The sequence below is a fragment of the Puma concolor genome, chromosome D4 (genome assembly GCF_028749965.1).
Source record: "Puma concolor isolate L17-30 chromosome D4, mPumCon1.1.hap2, whole genome shotgun sequence".
NCBI lineage: Eukaryota > Metazoa > Chordata > Mammalia > Carnivora > Felidae > Puma > Puma concolor.
In genome coordinates this window covers 17538804-17552769 of record NC_141679.1, presented here as the reverse complement: position 1 = coordinate 17552769, position 13966 = coordinate 17538804, and the positions used below count along the sequence as shown (strand labels likewise).

General features: G+C 40.8%; 1 long non-coding RNA gene across 1 annotated transcript in view; it reads right to left on the bottom strand.

The window, feature by feature from the left end:
* Nucleotides 1–743: 743 nt before the first annotated feature.
* The window catches only part of LOC147574734 (uncharacterized), a 31413-nt gene continuing 18190 nt past the window's right edge, over nt 744–13966 (bottom strand). The window contains exon 3 of the long non-coding RNA XR_015243279.1: nt 744–826. This is a non-coding gene — a long non-coding RNA (uncharacterized LOC147574734). The remainder of the gene's footprint in view (nt 827–13966) is intronic.

Here is a 13966-nt window from a genome sequence, read left to right as displayed (position 1 = left end):
TAGTTTTTCAAAAGCTGATTTAATACAGTTTATCACCAAGAGCCATAAAAGCTCCAAATCATTTTCTAATTTATATAAAGTAGAAATTCTATGATGTGTCTTTGTGAATTTGCCTAAGTATACATCTGCATTTATTGAATTTCCAAATCCACAATATACTAGGAGAATTGGTTGTCATGTCAACGTTGATGTATTTTACCGAGTGACTATTTTATTTTTTATTTTTAAGAAAGCCAATTACGCAATAAAGTCAAAGAAACATTGCTGCAGAAAATGGACAAATAGGGATATTTTGTATGTCTTCTAATGTACATGGATTAATACTAACCAACCACAGCCAGAAATATCCCTTCTGGCGTCTTATTACCGAAGATATGACATATAGAATATGAGCTATTAAAAGATATTGCCTTTGCTCCCCTGGTTCAAGAATTATATTGAATTCATGTTCATTAAATAGCCACAAAGTGCACCAGGCTGTGTCATATGGGACGTGAGTGTCTTTCAGGTGAGGACACTGTTTCCAGGAGCCCTTGGCCCGTGATATTTCTGCGTATCTAAAACATTTTTTTGTGAAGCTTCAACCCCAACTCACCCTACTATTTTTAGATGGATCATAATGCGTGCCATCGCTTAGCAATGATGGTTTTTTCCTCTTAATAAGGAGATACCAGTTGTATATGCTGTTGCCAGAGAAGGTAGTTCAATTTTTACTGTCAAAGGGGCCAAACGCCTACCTTTTATGAAGCCCATTTCCCTTTGCTTTTGAATGTCCCCATGCCCTGAAAGTCGGTGTGACAGCCAATCACAGTAAGGTATATTCTTCCTGCAAGGGTAATGAGAGTTACACTTGTGATGGCAAATAATAATAATAAAAATAATATAAGAACGAAGGGGATGATGATGATGATCATATCAATAGCATCTATTGGTCTACTCAATTTTGGTCTACTCAAGCCTCCCTTCCCACCATTCTTTAGGTAATTGCACCTTCTATCCTTTGGGAATGGCTGCCTCTCTCCTCATACAGATTTAGTGCATGTGCCAATTACGCCGTGCAAGAAATTCACGCGCATGCATGTATTCATATACCTCAGAGACTGGCCCGGCCATGATCAAATGACTCAAATCAGAACAACCTGAGTTTTAGGAACTTACGGTTTGGCCTTCAAGGACACTGGAAGACACTTCACAGACACTGAGAGGAAAATATGTTCTCTCTTTCTCCTGGGGTTGCTAAACTGAGATTATGAAGACTTACAGTTATCTCTGGTCATGTCCGTCCCCATCTAGTCACTCATTTGTAGTGGGGATCGATCATAAAGCAAATGGACATTCAGAGAGCAGGGGTGACACTCTCGGACTTCCTGGCATCTCTAAGGCCAGTCCTTTGCCTCGACACACCATCCTAGTTCCACGACACACGAACCGGTATGTTCGACTTTTTCTTAAGCTAACTTATGGATGACTTGACATGGCTGCCATTGTTATCAAAATCTAATTTAGTGCCCTGTATTAGAGACTGCAAACTTGCAGCTTCGTAGGCATGTCCAAATTCCACGTTATGAGTGCCAGGACACCATTATAACCGTTATTCCCAAAGTATGCAACACATTGGATAAGAATCATAAAAAGATCATTCTTTTTGTCCATGGGCCTATTCCAAATGCACTAATGAAAAGAAAATACATTTTGGGGGATTGTTTCATCAGATTCTCCAGGAAGATTTTAATGGGCTAGCCATACACAGAACTCTGGCCCCCTAGGTAATGAGGCCATTCCTATTGTCAAGTCACGTAGAATAAGAATAGGGAGGGTGATTCCCTAAAGAGATGCTGGGTAGACCAAGGAAACAAATGGATCACTACAACAGTATCATTTCACTTATTATTATTCTCGTCCCTATAAAGTAAGATCTACTTTTGTTTTTGCAGATAAAACAAAAACCGAAACAGCCTCACAAAAGTTCAGTCATTTGCTCTAGCAACCCAAGTAGTCAAGAAAAGTTGGATTTCAAACTCAGGACCATCTGGTTCCCAAACTCCCTCTCTCTTTCACCATGATGCTGTCCAGGAGGACGATGGCAAGAGGTGCTAAACTTCACTAGTAGCTGATTGTCCCTGGTGGAGGAAGCAGAGAAATTGTCATGTGGCGGCATGGTGGTATAAAGTCAACCCTGGGGAAGAATCTGCTTATCAGATTTAGAACCAATCATCCCCTGTCCAGAAAAGTGACTGAGGTCACTACATGAAAGAAGGACTTTAAACTGGTGCCTATGAAGACAGACATGGAGAACAGAGGAGCAGTGAGAGAGACTAGGTCATCAGATAGATGGTTTCGTACCGAATTAGTGAGGAGAATGGGTAAAGAAAAAGAAGTAGGATGACTCTGGGCAGCCCCTAAGGAATTTAACTCAGGAGGCAAGTTATAAGCACTTCTCTTCCTAAGATAATCCTAAAAGGTTATTCCCTTTCCTAGTAGTTCCTAAAGACGCTCTAAGCATTCATTTCCTACCAGAGTCAAGAGTGATCATCCAAAAATGGTTTTTACCATATTTAACCAGGGATTGAGCCCAAGACCCACAAATCAAAATGTTAGACTTCTAGTTGCTGGAGGCACAAGAGTAACCTGTGAAGGCAGTCAAGCCACCAGGGCAACAAGAAGTGGGTGGAAGAGGTGGGGCAATGGTTGTTTGCCAATTGGTAGGGCAGTGGTCCTATATTTTAAGGCACCGTAAGACCATTCTGGGTGTTTTCCTGCTGATTGGAGGCTTTTGGCTCTACCCTTTTCCTCATGAGAGCCAGGAACCAGCAGCTACTTTTCATTGCAATACCCTACTTCCTGCTGCCAGGCCTCTTGGGAGTCTGGTCTACCCCAGGTTAGACTAGATAGAAAGAGGTTAGAATCAAAACACACAAATGTTCAAATGTGTCCAAAGCAGGTTCTTAATGTTTTCTAGACATGAAGGCATTTCTCTGATGTTTGTTCTCATTAATCTTGCCTTTTTCTCTTTTGCTCAGAAGACCTGTCTTCATATTCACTAGGGGCTGAAGTTGAACAAAAGGCTTACCCCAGATGTTCGTGCATATCTCTGCTTGTGTACTTGAAAGGAAAACCTTCTAAAGGAAGCATTCTCTACCAGGTCAAGCCATGGGAGGAGAAAATAAAGTCCGAAAGGTTGAAATGAAAGACAGAGGTATGGGCAGATGCCCAAGGGAAGAGTTAGGATAAGAGATAGAAAACGACTATGTTGGTTACAGTTAGAGAGTTGGGACAGGCAACAGGTCATGCCTGAGTGGATTAGAAAAAATCAATAATGTATACAATCTGGTAATTATAAAGCAGAATCCGGGATGCAGGAAAGTATCTAGAAACCACGTTTCTAGGTGTTAAGTGGGAGCGAAGAGGTACAGGTATTACACCAGAGCCGTGATATTTTATGAGCTGAGCTGTGGACAACCTGGTGTATGAGCCCCCAGTGCACTTAACTTCTTGATGTTCCTATAGGTCTCGCCCCCCCCCCCCAAAAAAGGTGGATGAGGCCAAATTGGATTAGATTAGAGTGGATTGGACTAGACTGGATTGAATTGAATTGAGTTGACCTCCAGTGGCTGAAGAGACAGGCAGTTCCCAATAACCAAAACCAGAGAGTCAGAGAAGAAAAATCATATAACTTTCCACACTCTGAGAACAGGTTGGAAGGGGAAAAAGAAAACATTTGATTTCTTAATCACAAGATTTGGCCCCAAGTGTCTTGTGTTTAATGTCTGAAAAGACTATCTGGTTTGCCAACTTTCTGTTTTGCACGACTGCCCAAATGGGTTACAGCTGTTCAGTTTAAAAGCTCCTGACTCTAAACCAACTACATATCTTATTCTTATGATTTGAATGCCACATGAATCTTTATGTACTTTTGGGGGGGAATTTCATATCTTCCCTTTCAGAAGGGACTGAAACTCTTCTTCAATGAGTTGACTCTACCTCAATGAGCCAGAGTTGTGCATGTCCCCAAATGCACTCTATGACTACAGGAGCAAGTCATGGTATGACCCTTTAAGGCTTCCACTTCTAGTGCCTTCTAGTTTTCCCCAGGATCTCAGAATATGTCTGCACAAGGACAATCCAACAATATGTCCAGGAATAAGCTGAGGTTCACCAAAAATAGAATGGAAGAGATTTTTCTGGTTTAGTAAAGGTTATTTTTGCATTTCTTCTTTCACTTTCTGCTTCTTTGTCCCTATATACAGAAGTCATCTGAGGTTTCCTTACAAGTCTTATGAACTTGAGATGTCTCTACATGGACCATCTACAATATGAGTAATGTTAGAGCTCACTTGGGCAGGAGACGTGAAGTTTTATGGATCACATACAATCGAATACACCCAGAAAGAAAGGAAGACTAGAGCAGGGAATTTGTAAAGTCCTGTTCCAGGGCCAGGAACTGAAGAGATGCTGCTGGAGAGGTCATCTGCAGTAGAATGTAGGATGAATTCTACCCTAAAAGTTATTTTAATGGCTATCAGTTCATTCCAGTAGCTTGGTAGACAAATGAGGTAAAAAAAAGCATAGGAAACTTGGATGTGTGGGAGAGCTAATATCAACAGAACCAACTGGGTGGCATCATCATCTAGGTCTGTGTATGGATTCAGGACTCTTGCCAACTTTTTGAAGGATAAATGCCAGAAGCAAGGAAGGCCGACTGCCCCCACAATCACTTTTTTGGATTCAGAATAGGGTTCTAACTAGAACTAGCAATAGAAACCCAAAGAGAAAACCACAAGAGGCAGAGGGCAGAAGCAAGGTCTTAGTGTTCATACTGATGCTGCTTAATCTAAAGCATAAATAAACAGGATTAACATACCAAAATTTGTCCCAGGATATGGATGTCAGCAAATGACACTGGATTCTATGTAGCATCCTTGGAACATTCAAATCCCGCTTGAGGAGGGCCAAGGATATTCATAATTATTACCAAGACAGGAATTGGCATTATAGGTCATGGGCATTACGGCACCAACTCTGAGAGCAGTTAGAGAAGTCAGGGACAGCAAAACAAAGCAGGTGCTGCTACTTAGCTCGTTCCAAGTGCTGTGATGTAGATCAGCATCGAGGAAGAAACAGTTAAATATTAAGGAAGCAGCAGACATCCGAATTTAATACTGTGTATCTTTTAAATCAGTGATTTTCAAAATGTAACTTGCATAAGAATCATCTGAGGACCTTGTCAAACGTCAGATTCTGATTCCGTACGCCTAGGGGAGGGCTTGAAGTTCTGTGTGTTTGAGAAGTTTCCAGGGGCTACTACTGCTGCTGATCCACAGGCCACACTGAGAGTAGGAAGGGTCTAGAACAACTCTGGCTGCTCGTTAGCTTTAAACAATGCTGACGCCTGGATCCCATTCCCAGAAACTCGGACTCCATTGGTTTGGACTGGGCTTTGTGTTTGGGTGGTCTAAGAGCTCCCCTGGGAAATTCCTTTTAGGAATCCATTTAGAGCCACTTCAGTTCTCCCATGGATAGTAGCACAATGCTCTTCTTTATCTCTTTTAGTTTTTAATCCTCCCAATAAGTTTTCTATTCATAGTCCCAGGGGTTGTTAAGTATTCAAAGAGCTAGGCACTCTGGGTGTTTTTTCAATCACGAAACATCTCAGGGTAATACATCTTGTTTAATTCTTTGTTCAGCAGTGATAACATTGTGTAACTCAGAGATTTTTTGTTTGTTTGTTTACCTTTTTTTTTTTTTGACCTCACTGTAAAAAGAACCTTTCAAAGTATTTTCTCAGAGTAATAGGTAGATGGAAAATTTACATGTTCGCATTCTCTTACAAGCCATTTCTTGCCTTCAGCAGTCTTCCTACAGCCCTCTTCTGTTGTGTTCATTTACTCGGGCTGCTTGGATTGTGTCCTAATGATGTGTTTGTTCTCTCATTACCCTCATAGGCTCCAGCCAACTCCACGAGCACATTCTTAGGAAGTTGATGTCTTTGTTTAATTCCGCATACTTCTCCTCTTAGAGCAAGAGGGCAGATGAGGACAGCTATCAGTTACGAGATGTGTGGAACACATAGATAATCTAGCTCTCTATTGAGAAAATCATCTGTGTGAAGAAGATCCAGTAACTTTCCACTTCCATCATCCATTCTCTTAAATCTTGCTCCTTCCCAACCCCCCTCCCCCGCCTCCTCCAACCCCATTCCACCCCTACTTTCTATCATCCCAGAACAGAACGTTTACATCATTTGAAAGGTCGGCTTCTGAGGACTTTGATTCTCTATTAGGCTGATTTTTTTTCTTATTTGCTGTTGTGCTGTAGCATTCCAGAAGCAAATTTATCCTAGACACTATGCCTACCTACATCTGGGGTGGACTGCCACCAAAAGGATTTTGGTTTTGGCCTTGGAGTGTGAACAGCTTGGTTTCCCCTAAGCAGAGATGAGGGAAAGATAAGCGTGGTTTTCTTTACAAGGTTGTTTTAAAATATTTAATACAAAGATCTAAGGTTTTTTCTCAGAGGACCTTTCAGCAATGTTTTCCAGACTACACATATTCCTCATTAGTGGGTTGTGAAATAAATTTGGTAATTCTTGACCAGCACTGTTTTTAAGAGATGGGAAGAATGAAGAAGAGAAGGCAAAATATCAGAGAATATCTCACATTCTAAGTGTAAGGGTAATCTTTTTCTTTCTTTTTTTTTTTTTTTTGACAGAATTCCCATTTCAATTATATAACTACAAATTGTATTACTGTGAGCTGTGTTTAAAAAGATTGAAAGCCACTGTCCCAAAGCGATCATCTGTCAGCCCACCTTTATTCACAATCTTCCCCAAACTATTATAACCTAATGATAATTTATTATGATTTTAAGATCTTCGGATAAGACATCAGTCTGCTGTTTTGGCACAAAAAGACAGTCTGCACAAAAAGAGCCCTCTCAAGATGAAAACCTCTAATTTCCATTTTTAATCATATTGGAACATTGGATTTTATTTGGTTCACTTTCGTGCAGTCTCCTCCTGGTCTATCAGGCTTCCTAAGCAAAGACCTTTTTCTTTTCTTCAGTTTACATTTATTTTTCCCCAAACACTTCAAGACCCTCTTTAAAGTTTTTTATTTTTATTTTTATTTATTTTTTATTTTTTTGAAGCTGCTGTGTCCTTTTTAGGAGAAAGGAAAGATCAATGGCTCTTAAAATCAAAGGCTCAAAAGGAACTGAATTCCCATAGTTCAATAGTGTTCTGGACTGCCACTATCCCTGGGAGTTCACAAAGCCTTCCCAGTGGATAGAATAGTTTGAAGGGAATCAGATTGGATCTTCACCCTTCACATATTTTCCTTCCTAAAACTGAATAGACTGGGAATATATTACAGTCAAGCCATCCCATTTACAAATGCCCTCTTCCACTTTACAAAAGAGGCATACAGTCTACTGCATCTTAATATGGTGCACTGCTCCAGGGTGTTAAAAACCCATCAGACACCAAATGAATTCAAAACACTGGTCTAGGTCTGGGAAAGTGAATGACCCTAATGACTGAGTAACAAATGTACGTGCCTACCAGGTAGTTTCCAAGTCATGCTTTTGAAAAATTGAAAAGGCAAAACTCTGTTGTTGGATTGTAGATCATTAACAATAATTTTTCAAAATATATCATGGAACTTTTGACAAATAGCTCAAAAGGAGCTCCAAAAAATTAGAAGAAGCTCTGAGTATGTGAATGGGGCTTGCCAGTTAGAAGGTTTTGCTTTAGGCTCAACAGATAAGGAACCAGCTATTACATTTGGACAGCCCCAAGTTTCAGATAAGAAGGACTTTGCTCTAGGGTCTTAAAACTCATGTGTAGAAGGTAAATAGAGAAAATTTCTAAGAATATAGAACAAAGAAAAATATGAGAGTAAAGAAAAATGACAATAAGGATTTATCTAGGAGGCCCAATGTCTATCTGATATAAGTTCTAGAAAGACTGAATAGAGAAAACAGAAGGGAAAATTTCAAAGAAACAGAAGCAATTTTCTACAGCTAAAGAAGAACATGGATGTCCACACCGAATGGGCCTCTTGGGTGCCCAGCTGAATGAATGGGAACAGCCCCCCAGATGCACCATCATGATATTTCAAAGGATCAAAAATAAACAAAAGATCCTAGAAGCTTCCAGCTCAAACCCAGGCCCCCACAACCAAAAAACAATGTGTCCCATCAACGACTAAATGCTAGAAAACTAAACAGGCTGTTGTCAATGTTCTGAGAGGACTATATTCAGCCAAACTATCAATCCTGTGCAAAGGCAGAATAAACATATTTTGAAAAATAGAAGATTCAGAAATCTTTCCTCCTAGTATGCTTCCTAGAAAGTAATTTGAAGACATGTTGTGACATTGTAATTTATAATCAGAAATATATATATGGTCTTTGTCCTTGTTTCTGGCACAGATTTCTAAAACCCCTGACATTTCCTAAATGAGGAGAGGATAAAGGTATCTCCTTATGTAAATGAGGTGACTTCTGGAAAGCACTTAAGGAAGGGGAATGGTTGGCAGGAGAACCAACCATGTGGTTAGAGGGTTATAACTTTCAGTTTCGCCCCCCTGACTTTCCAGGGAATGAAGAGGGGCTGGAGGTCAAATCACTTGCCAATGGCCAATGATTTAATCAATCAAGATTGTGTAATGAAGTGTCCCATAGAAAGCAAAAGAAAAAAAAAGACGTTTGGACAACTCCTGGGTTGATGAGCATGTGGAGATTTGAGGAAGTTGGCATACCTGGAGAGGCCACAGAGGCTCCACACCTTTCTCCCACACCTTTCTCTGTGCAACTCTTTTATCCAGTTATTCCCGAGTTGTATCCTTTTATAATTATCTGGGAATCTAGTAAGAGAAATGATTCTCTGCATTCTTGGAGCTGTTCTAGCAAATTAATCCAATCCCAGGAGGAGGTTGTTGGAAACTCTGATCTATGGCCACTTGGTCAGAAGCACAGGTGACAACCTGAACTTGCAATTGAGTTCTGAAGTTGGCAGTGGGGGTTGGTGGGGAGGCCTGTGGGCCTGAGCCCTTAACCTGTGGGATCTGATGCTCTCTCTTGATAAACAGTATCAGAACTGAGTCCAATAGTAGGATACCCAGCATGTATCAGAGAATTGTTTGTTGGTGATGTGTGAGAAGCTATCCCCCCCTTTCTCCACCACACACACACACACACACACACACACACACACACACACACATTGGAAATTGTCTCAGAATGTCTTTTACACTCTGGGTAACTGAGAGAGTAAACCCAGAAAGAAGAAAACATGACATCCAAGAACATGACAAATCGAATCCAGGAGAGCAGAGAAAAGAAGAAAGTCCTGACATGGTAACTTTGAACAGAAATAGAGTAAACCTCAGATTCTAGGAGATCTCTTTGGGGGTGGGACGGGTAAAATGTTGAAAGGTTTCCAGTACCTCTCGACCTTTCTCATATCATGGCACACACACAAAAATGATACTATATAATATATATCTAGTACACTGAAGTAAACGAAGAGGGTGTATGCCCCTGAAGGCCAACCGATCTGTGTGCCTTGAGCCTTGGGCCTGCCTGGCTGACCTGAGGGCTAAGGGATCAAGAACCTGGCTGACCTGGAATCCATTCTTGCAATCGGTTGCTGGGAAGCTATAAATTACACAACGTGATTAAAATCTTGGTATGACTTGGTAATAAAATAAGATAATGGGTGGCTTATTTTTCAGAGAGAGAGAGACAGAGAGAGAGAGAGAGAGAGAATCCAGTCAAATTTTGGGCTGGAATAATTATTTTGTAGTGACATTGACCCATGAAGGAAAAACATGTAATCTGAGCACACTCTTCGAGTCTTCAGCAAAAAATATTTACAGAGTCATAATATGGTACTTGCTGATTTTCACCTTTTTGGAATCAAAAACATTACCATTGTCAAGGAAAGGGTGTAAAATGTAAATATTCTTAATATTGACTGTATTTTTAAGAAAAGCCAGCTAATGGAGGTTGAGGGATGAAAGAGGCTGAGGATCATGGAAAGAGGACTAACGACTTTGTTTTATGAATTTGGAAGCTAAGATGTATTGTCCATTAAAGGGCGAGCCTTCCCTCAGATGTCTGTCATCTACTTCAGCTGCTGGGTTCTCAAGGAAATGAAATATCAGTCTTTCACCCTTGGGATGTCCTTGATTGAGAGAGAAGGAATGTGAAAATAAGTGCTACGTCCAAGGCACCAAAGGGTGAAAATTAAAAGCAACTAAAAATGGCATTGGAAAGCTCCCAAGAAATGAAGACATGAGCAAGATTTCATATTTCTGTTGCCAAATTGCTATTAGGAATTCAATAAATGCTAAATGCTGAGAGAGAGGTTGAGAGTGAGAGAGAGAGAGAGAGAGTCTGTGGTCTATTAAATAAGAACCAAAAAAAATAGGTTTAAAAATCCCCTTTGAAAATTCATGGAGGGACTATATAATATGGAGAGAGGTAGGAGAGACGATAAAATAATTAAATCCTCATGATTCACGGCAGGAAGTCAATAGGCAATGCCTAAATTTGATACATCAAGGAACTGTATCATAAGCATATAATTTAGCATATGGAGTAACCACTAGAAGAAGTAAAAACTGAAGAACTTTTCCATCGTGTCCCCAGGACCTAGAACAGTGACTGGTTTACTGTATATACTCAATAAACATCTGCTGAACAAATGAATTGGCTGAATAATGGGCAATAATGAGGAAGGGAAGAGGGAATTTGATACTGATGCTTACGTGCTTTATAAGCCTGAGGGGTTTCATTTAGGTGCCTCTTTCCTTGCAAACAGAACTCCTATTTCTACTCCTCAGGGAATGTGATCCCATCTCTAACTAAGGGGTAAGTCCTGATTAGTCCAATGAAGGATAGGTATTATCTCTGCTTGAAATGTCTGGTAGAATTCTCCAGGGAAGCCATCTGGTCCTGGACTCTTATTCGTTGGGAGATTTTTGAAAACTGATTCAATTTCTTCACTGGTTATGGGTCTGTTCAAGTTTTCTATTTCTTCCTGTTTGAGTTTTGGAAGTGTGTGGGTGCTTAGGAATTTGTCCATTTCTTCCAGGTTGTCCAGTTTTTTGGCATATAATTTTTCATAGTGTTCCCTGATAATTGCTTGTATTTCTGAGGGATTGGTTGTAATACTTCCATTTTCATTCATGACTTTATCTATTTGGGTCCTCTCGCTTTTCTTTTTGAGAAGCCTGGCTAGAGGTTTGTCAATTTTGTTTATTTTTTCAAGAAACTAACTCTTGGTTTCATTGATCTGTTCATTACCCATGGTAATTCTATGCCACCAGCCAGTGATTGAATTAGAGGATGTCACGTGGCTCAGTTTTGTCCAATGAGATATTAAGGGAGGATTCTTGGGAGACTACTTGCCTCTTCTTTCTCTCAAAGTTATCCTGAATTTGATGCCTGGCCTGACAAAACTATCTCAACACCAAGAGGGAGCTAGTCTGAGGGAAAAAAAAACCAACGTCCACACAATGGCAGGCCATGGAAAGAACCTGAGTCCTTAAGGAATGTCAGCGAGCTCACAGTTCAACCATCTCTCAACATGATTTATATGCAAGATAATAAAATTTCCTTTTTGTTCCAACTAGTTGAGTTGGGAGCTACTGTCATTTGTTTTCAAGGCATAACAACAGATAAAAGTCTCTCAGCATTTTTTGGTAACAGTAAACATATGCCCGTGTTAATGTTTATGAAAATAAAAGATAAAATGAAACTGCATAATTTCATCCTATTACAATAGAAGAGTATTTTTAAAGATCTGTGTTTAAATTGTCATGTCCTCCCAACTTTGGTGGCCAGGTTTCCAGCCCCGGTCGTCCTCTCCTCTATTTTCACTCTGATTCTTGTTTTCCAAGACAAATTTTACAAAAGCTCTTCTCCTCCAGTCTGATAACCTCAGAAATTTCACAATAAACTCTAGTTGAAAGGGGAGACCTCTTCCTGGAAGCAAAAAGGAAAGCAGAGAACATGGCTACCTTTGCCTATTTAGTTTTCTTATCATGGTATTTGTTCTTTCAACAAAGTGTGAGACAAAGTCAACAGCTGAGAGGGAATGGAACATAATGAGCGCAAGATACGAAGCAAAAGGAAAAGACGTAAATGAGTCATCTCGAGGACGAAAGGAAATAAATTACAGATGTGGAAGGAGTTTGAATGGGATATTTCCTATTATTTCAGAACTTCACTTAGAGCCCCAAAGCTGAGAGAAATGGAAGGGTCTGCTGGATACTTGTATGAAGAGTCTGCAAAAAGGTAGCAAAATGGCCTAGTAATCACGATGTCGTACAGCCTATATAACCATGGTCTGAGAATTCACAGAGGAGGGTTGTTTGGAAAGGAATCTAGAGAAAAGGGGTTTAGAATGAATCAATTTAGGTTAACTGTACTGCCTTCTCTATAGACAGTAGAAGGTTTGGAGGGCCCCAAGGGAGCGATCAGAGGGCATCTTCAGTAAATAAAATGTAGAGCTACGGTTGCTTGCTTCTTGCTTTCACCTGTTCATGATGAGAGCACAAGAAAAGGGCTCAGTTAGTGGAATCATCCTGAAATGGGCTGATCCAACAGACCAAGCATTGTGCTGTTTGCTGCAGGGTGAGTGGTCATCAAAGCGGGGAGTCAGATATGAAGATTCTTACAGCATTTTTGCTGAAAAGAGTTCTCTCCCTTTTTTTTTTTAACATTTATTTATTTTTGAGACAGAGAGAGACAGAGCATGAACGGGGAAGGGCAGAGAGAGAGGGAGACACAGAATCGGAAGCAGCCTCCAGGCTCTGAGCCATGGAGGGCCCAACGCGGGGCTCGAACTCACGGACCGCGAGATGGTGACCTGAGCTGAAGTCGGACACTCAACCGACTGAGCCACCCAGGCGCCCCAAGAGTTCTCTCCCTTTAAGGCACAATGAACCCAAGGTTTAAAAGGCTGTTTACTTATCTCTTGGGAAGGTGGTGGAGAAGGTGGTGGGGTACGGAACCTGAGGTGGTAGGTTTCTCTCCACTGGGGGAGGGGGTCACTACAGACAACAGAAAAGCCAGCAATTTGAATATCTGACCTGACAGAGGTCAACTGACAGACAAGTGACAACTTCCGTCAGCATTAGCTGAGTGAAAAGTTCTTTCCTGATCTCCAATTCATTCATCCTCTCTTGATCTTGAGGCTTCCAGGAGCCCAAAGACACCTAACAAGGGTTTGGGTTGAGGTGGGGGTAGAGAGGAGAGAAATGAACAAGCAAAGTGAAGAAACATTGAAAATGTGCACTCTGCTCCTCTTAAGCCACTGAACATCCTCCTACTATGGGTTAGTCCTGAGTTGGGGAATAGGAGAAACTTTGAACTGGGTGATAAGCTTGAGTTGTAATTTAGACTGGACTACACTTTTTTCTTTGACATCAGAATGTGTCTGTTTATGGCTGAAAGTGGTCAGGCAGCATAGAATATGCCTAAGATGCCATCAGTGGGCAAGGAAGAGAAATCCTTGTCACTGAGCTGGAAAGCAGTGGCTAGAGAAAAGTAAGGAACTTCCTGCTTTGTCCCTGGAAGTAAAAGCCTGTTCATTAAACCTGTCATACTCAGTGAAGGTATTGTGACAGACCTTCCAGACAGCACCCATTTTGGGCTTCTAGTCATGGCTTTCAAGTGATGCCAGTCGGCCATATTGTGATTTCCACTGCTCTCCCCACCCCCACAAAAGATTCTGCTCCTCCAGTATAGACACAGAAATGAAAAGAAGCACGTTGGGTTTGACCAATGTTCAGATTTTGCTATATGAATACATAAGAAGGGAGTGAGGACAAGTGAGCTGAAGATGTTTTCAAGAAAGTAACTACAGTGAGTGATTAGGAATGGAATCCAAGTGCTGTGAAGGGGAAAATAGAGACAGCAGGAGGAATAGAGAAAAGGAGGCAGAGTTATGGGGCAA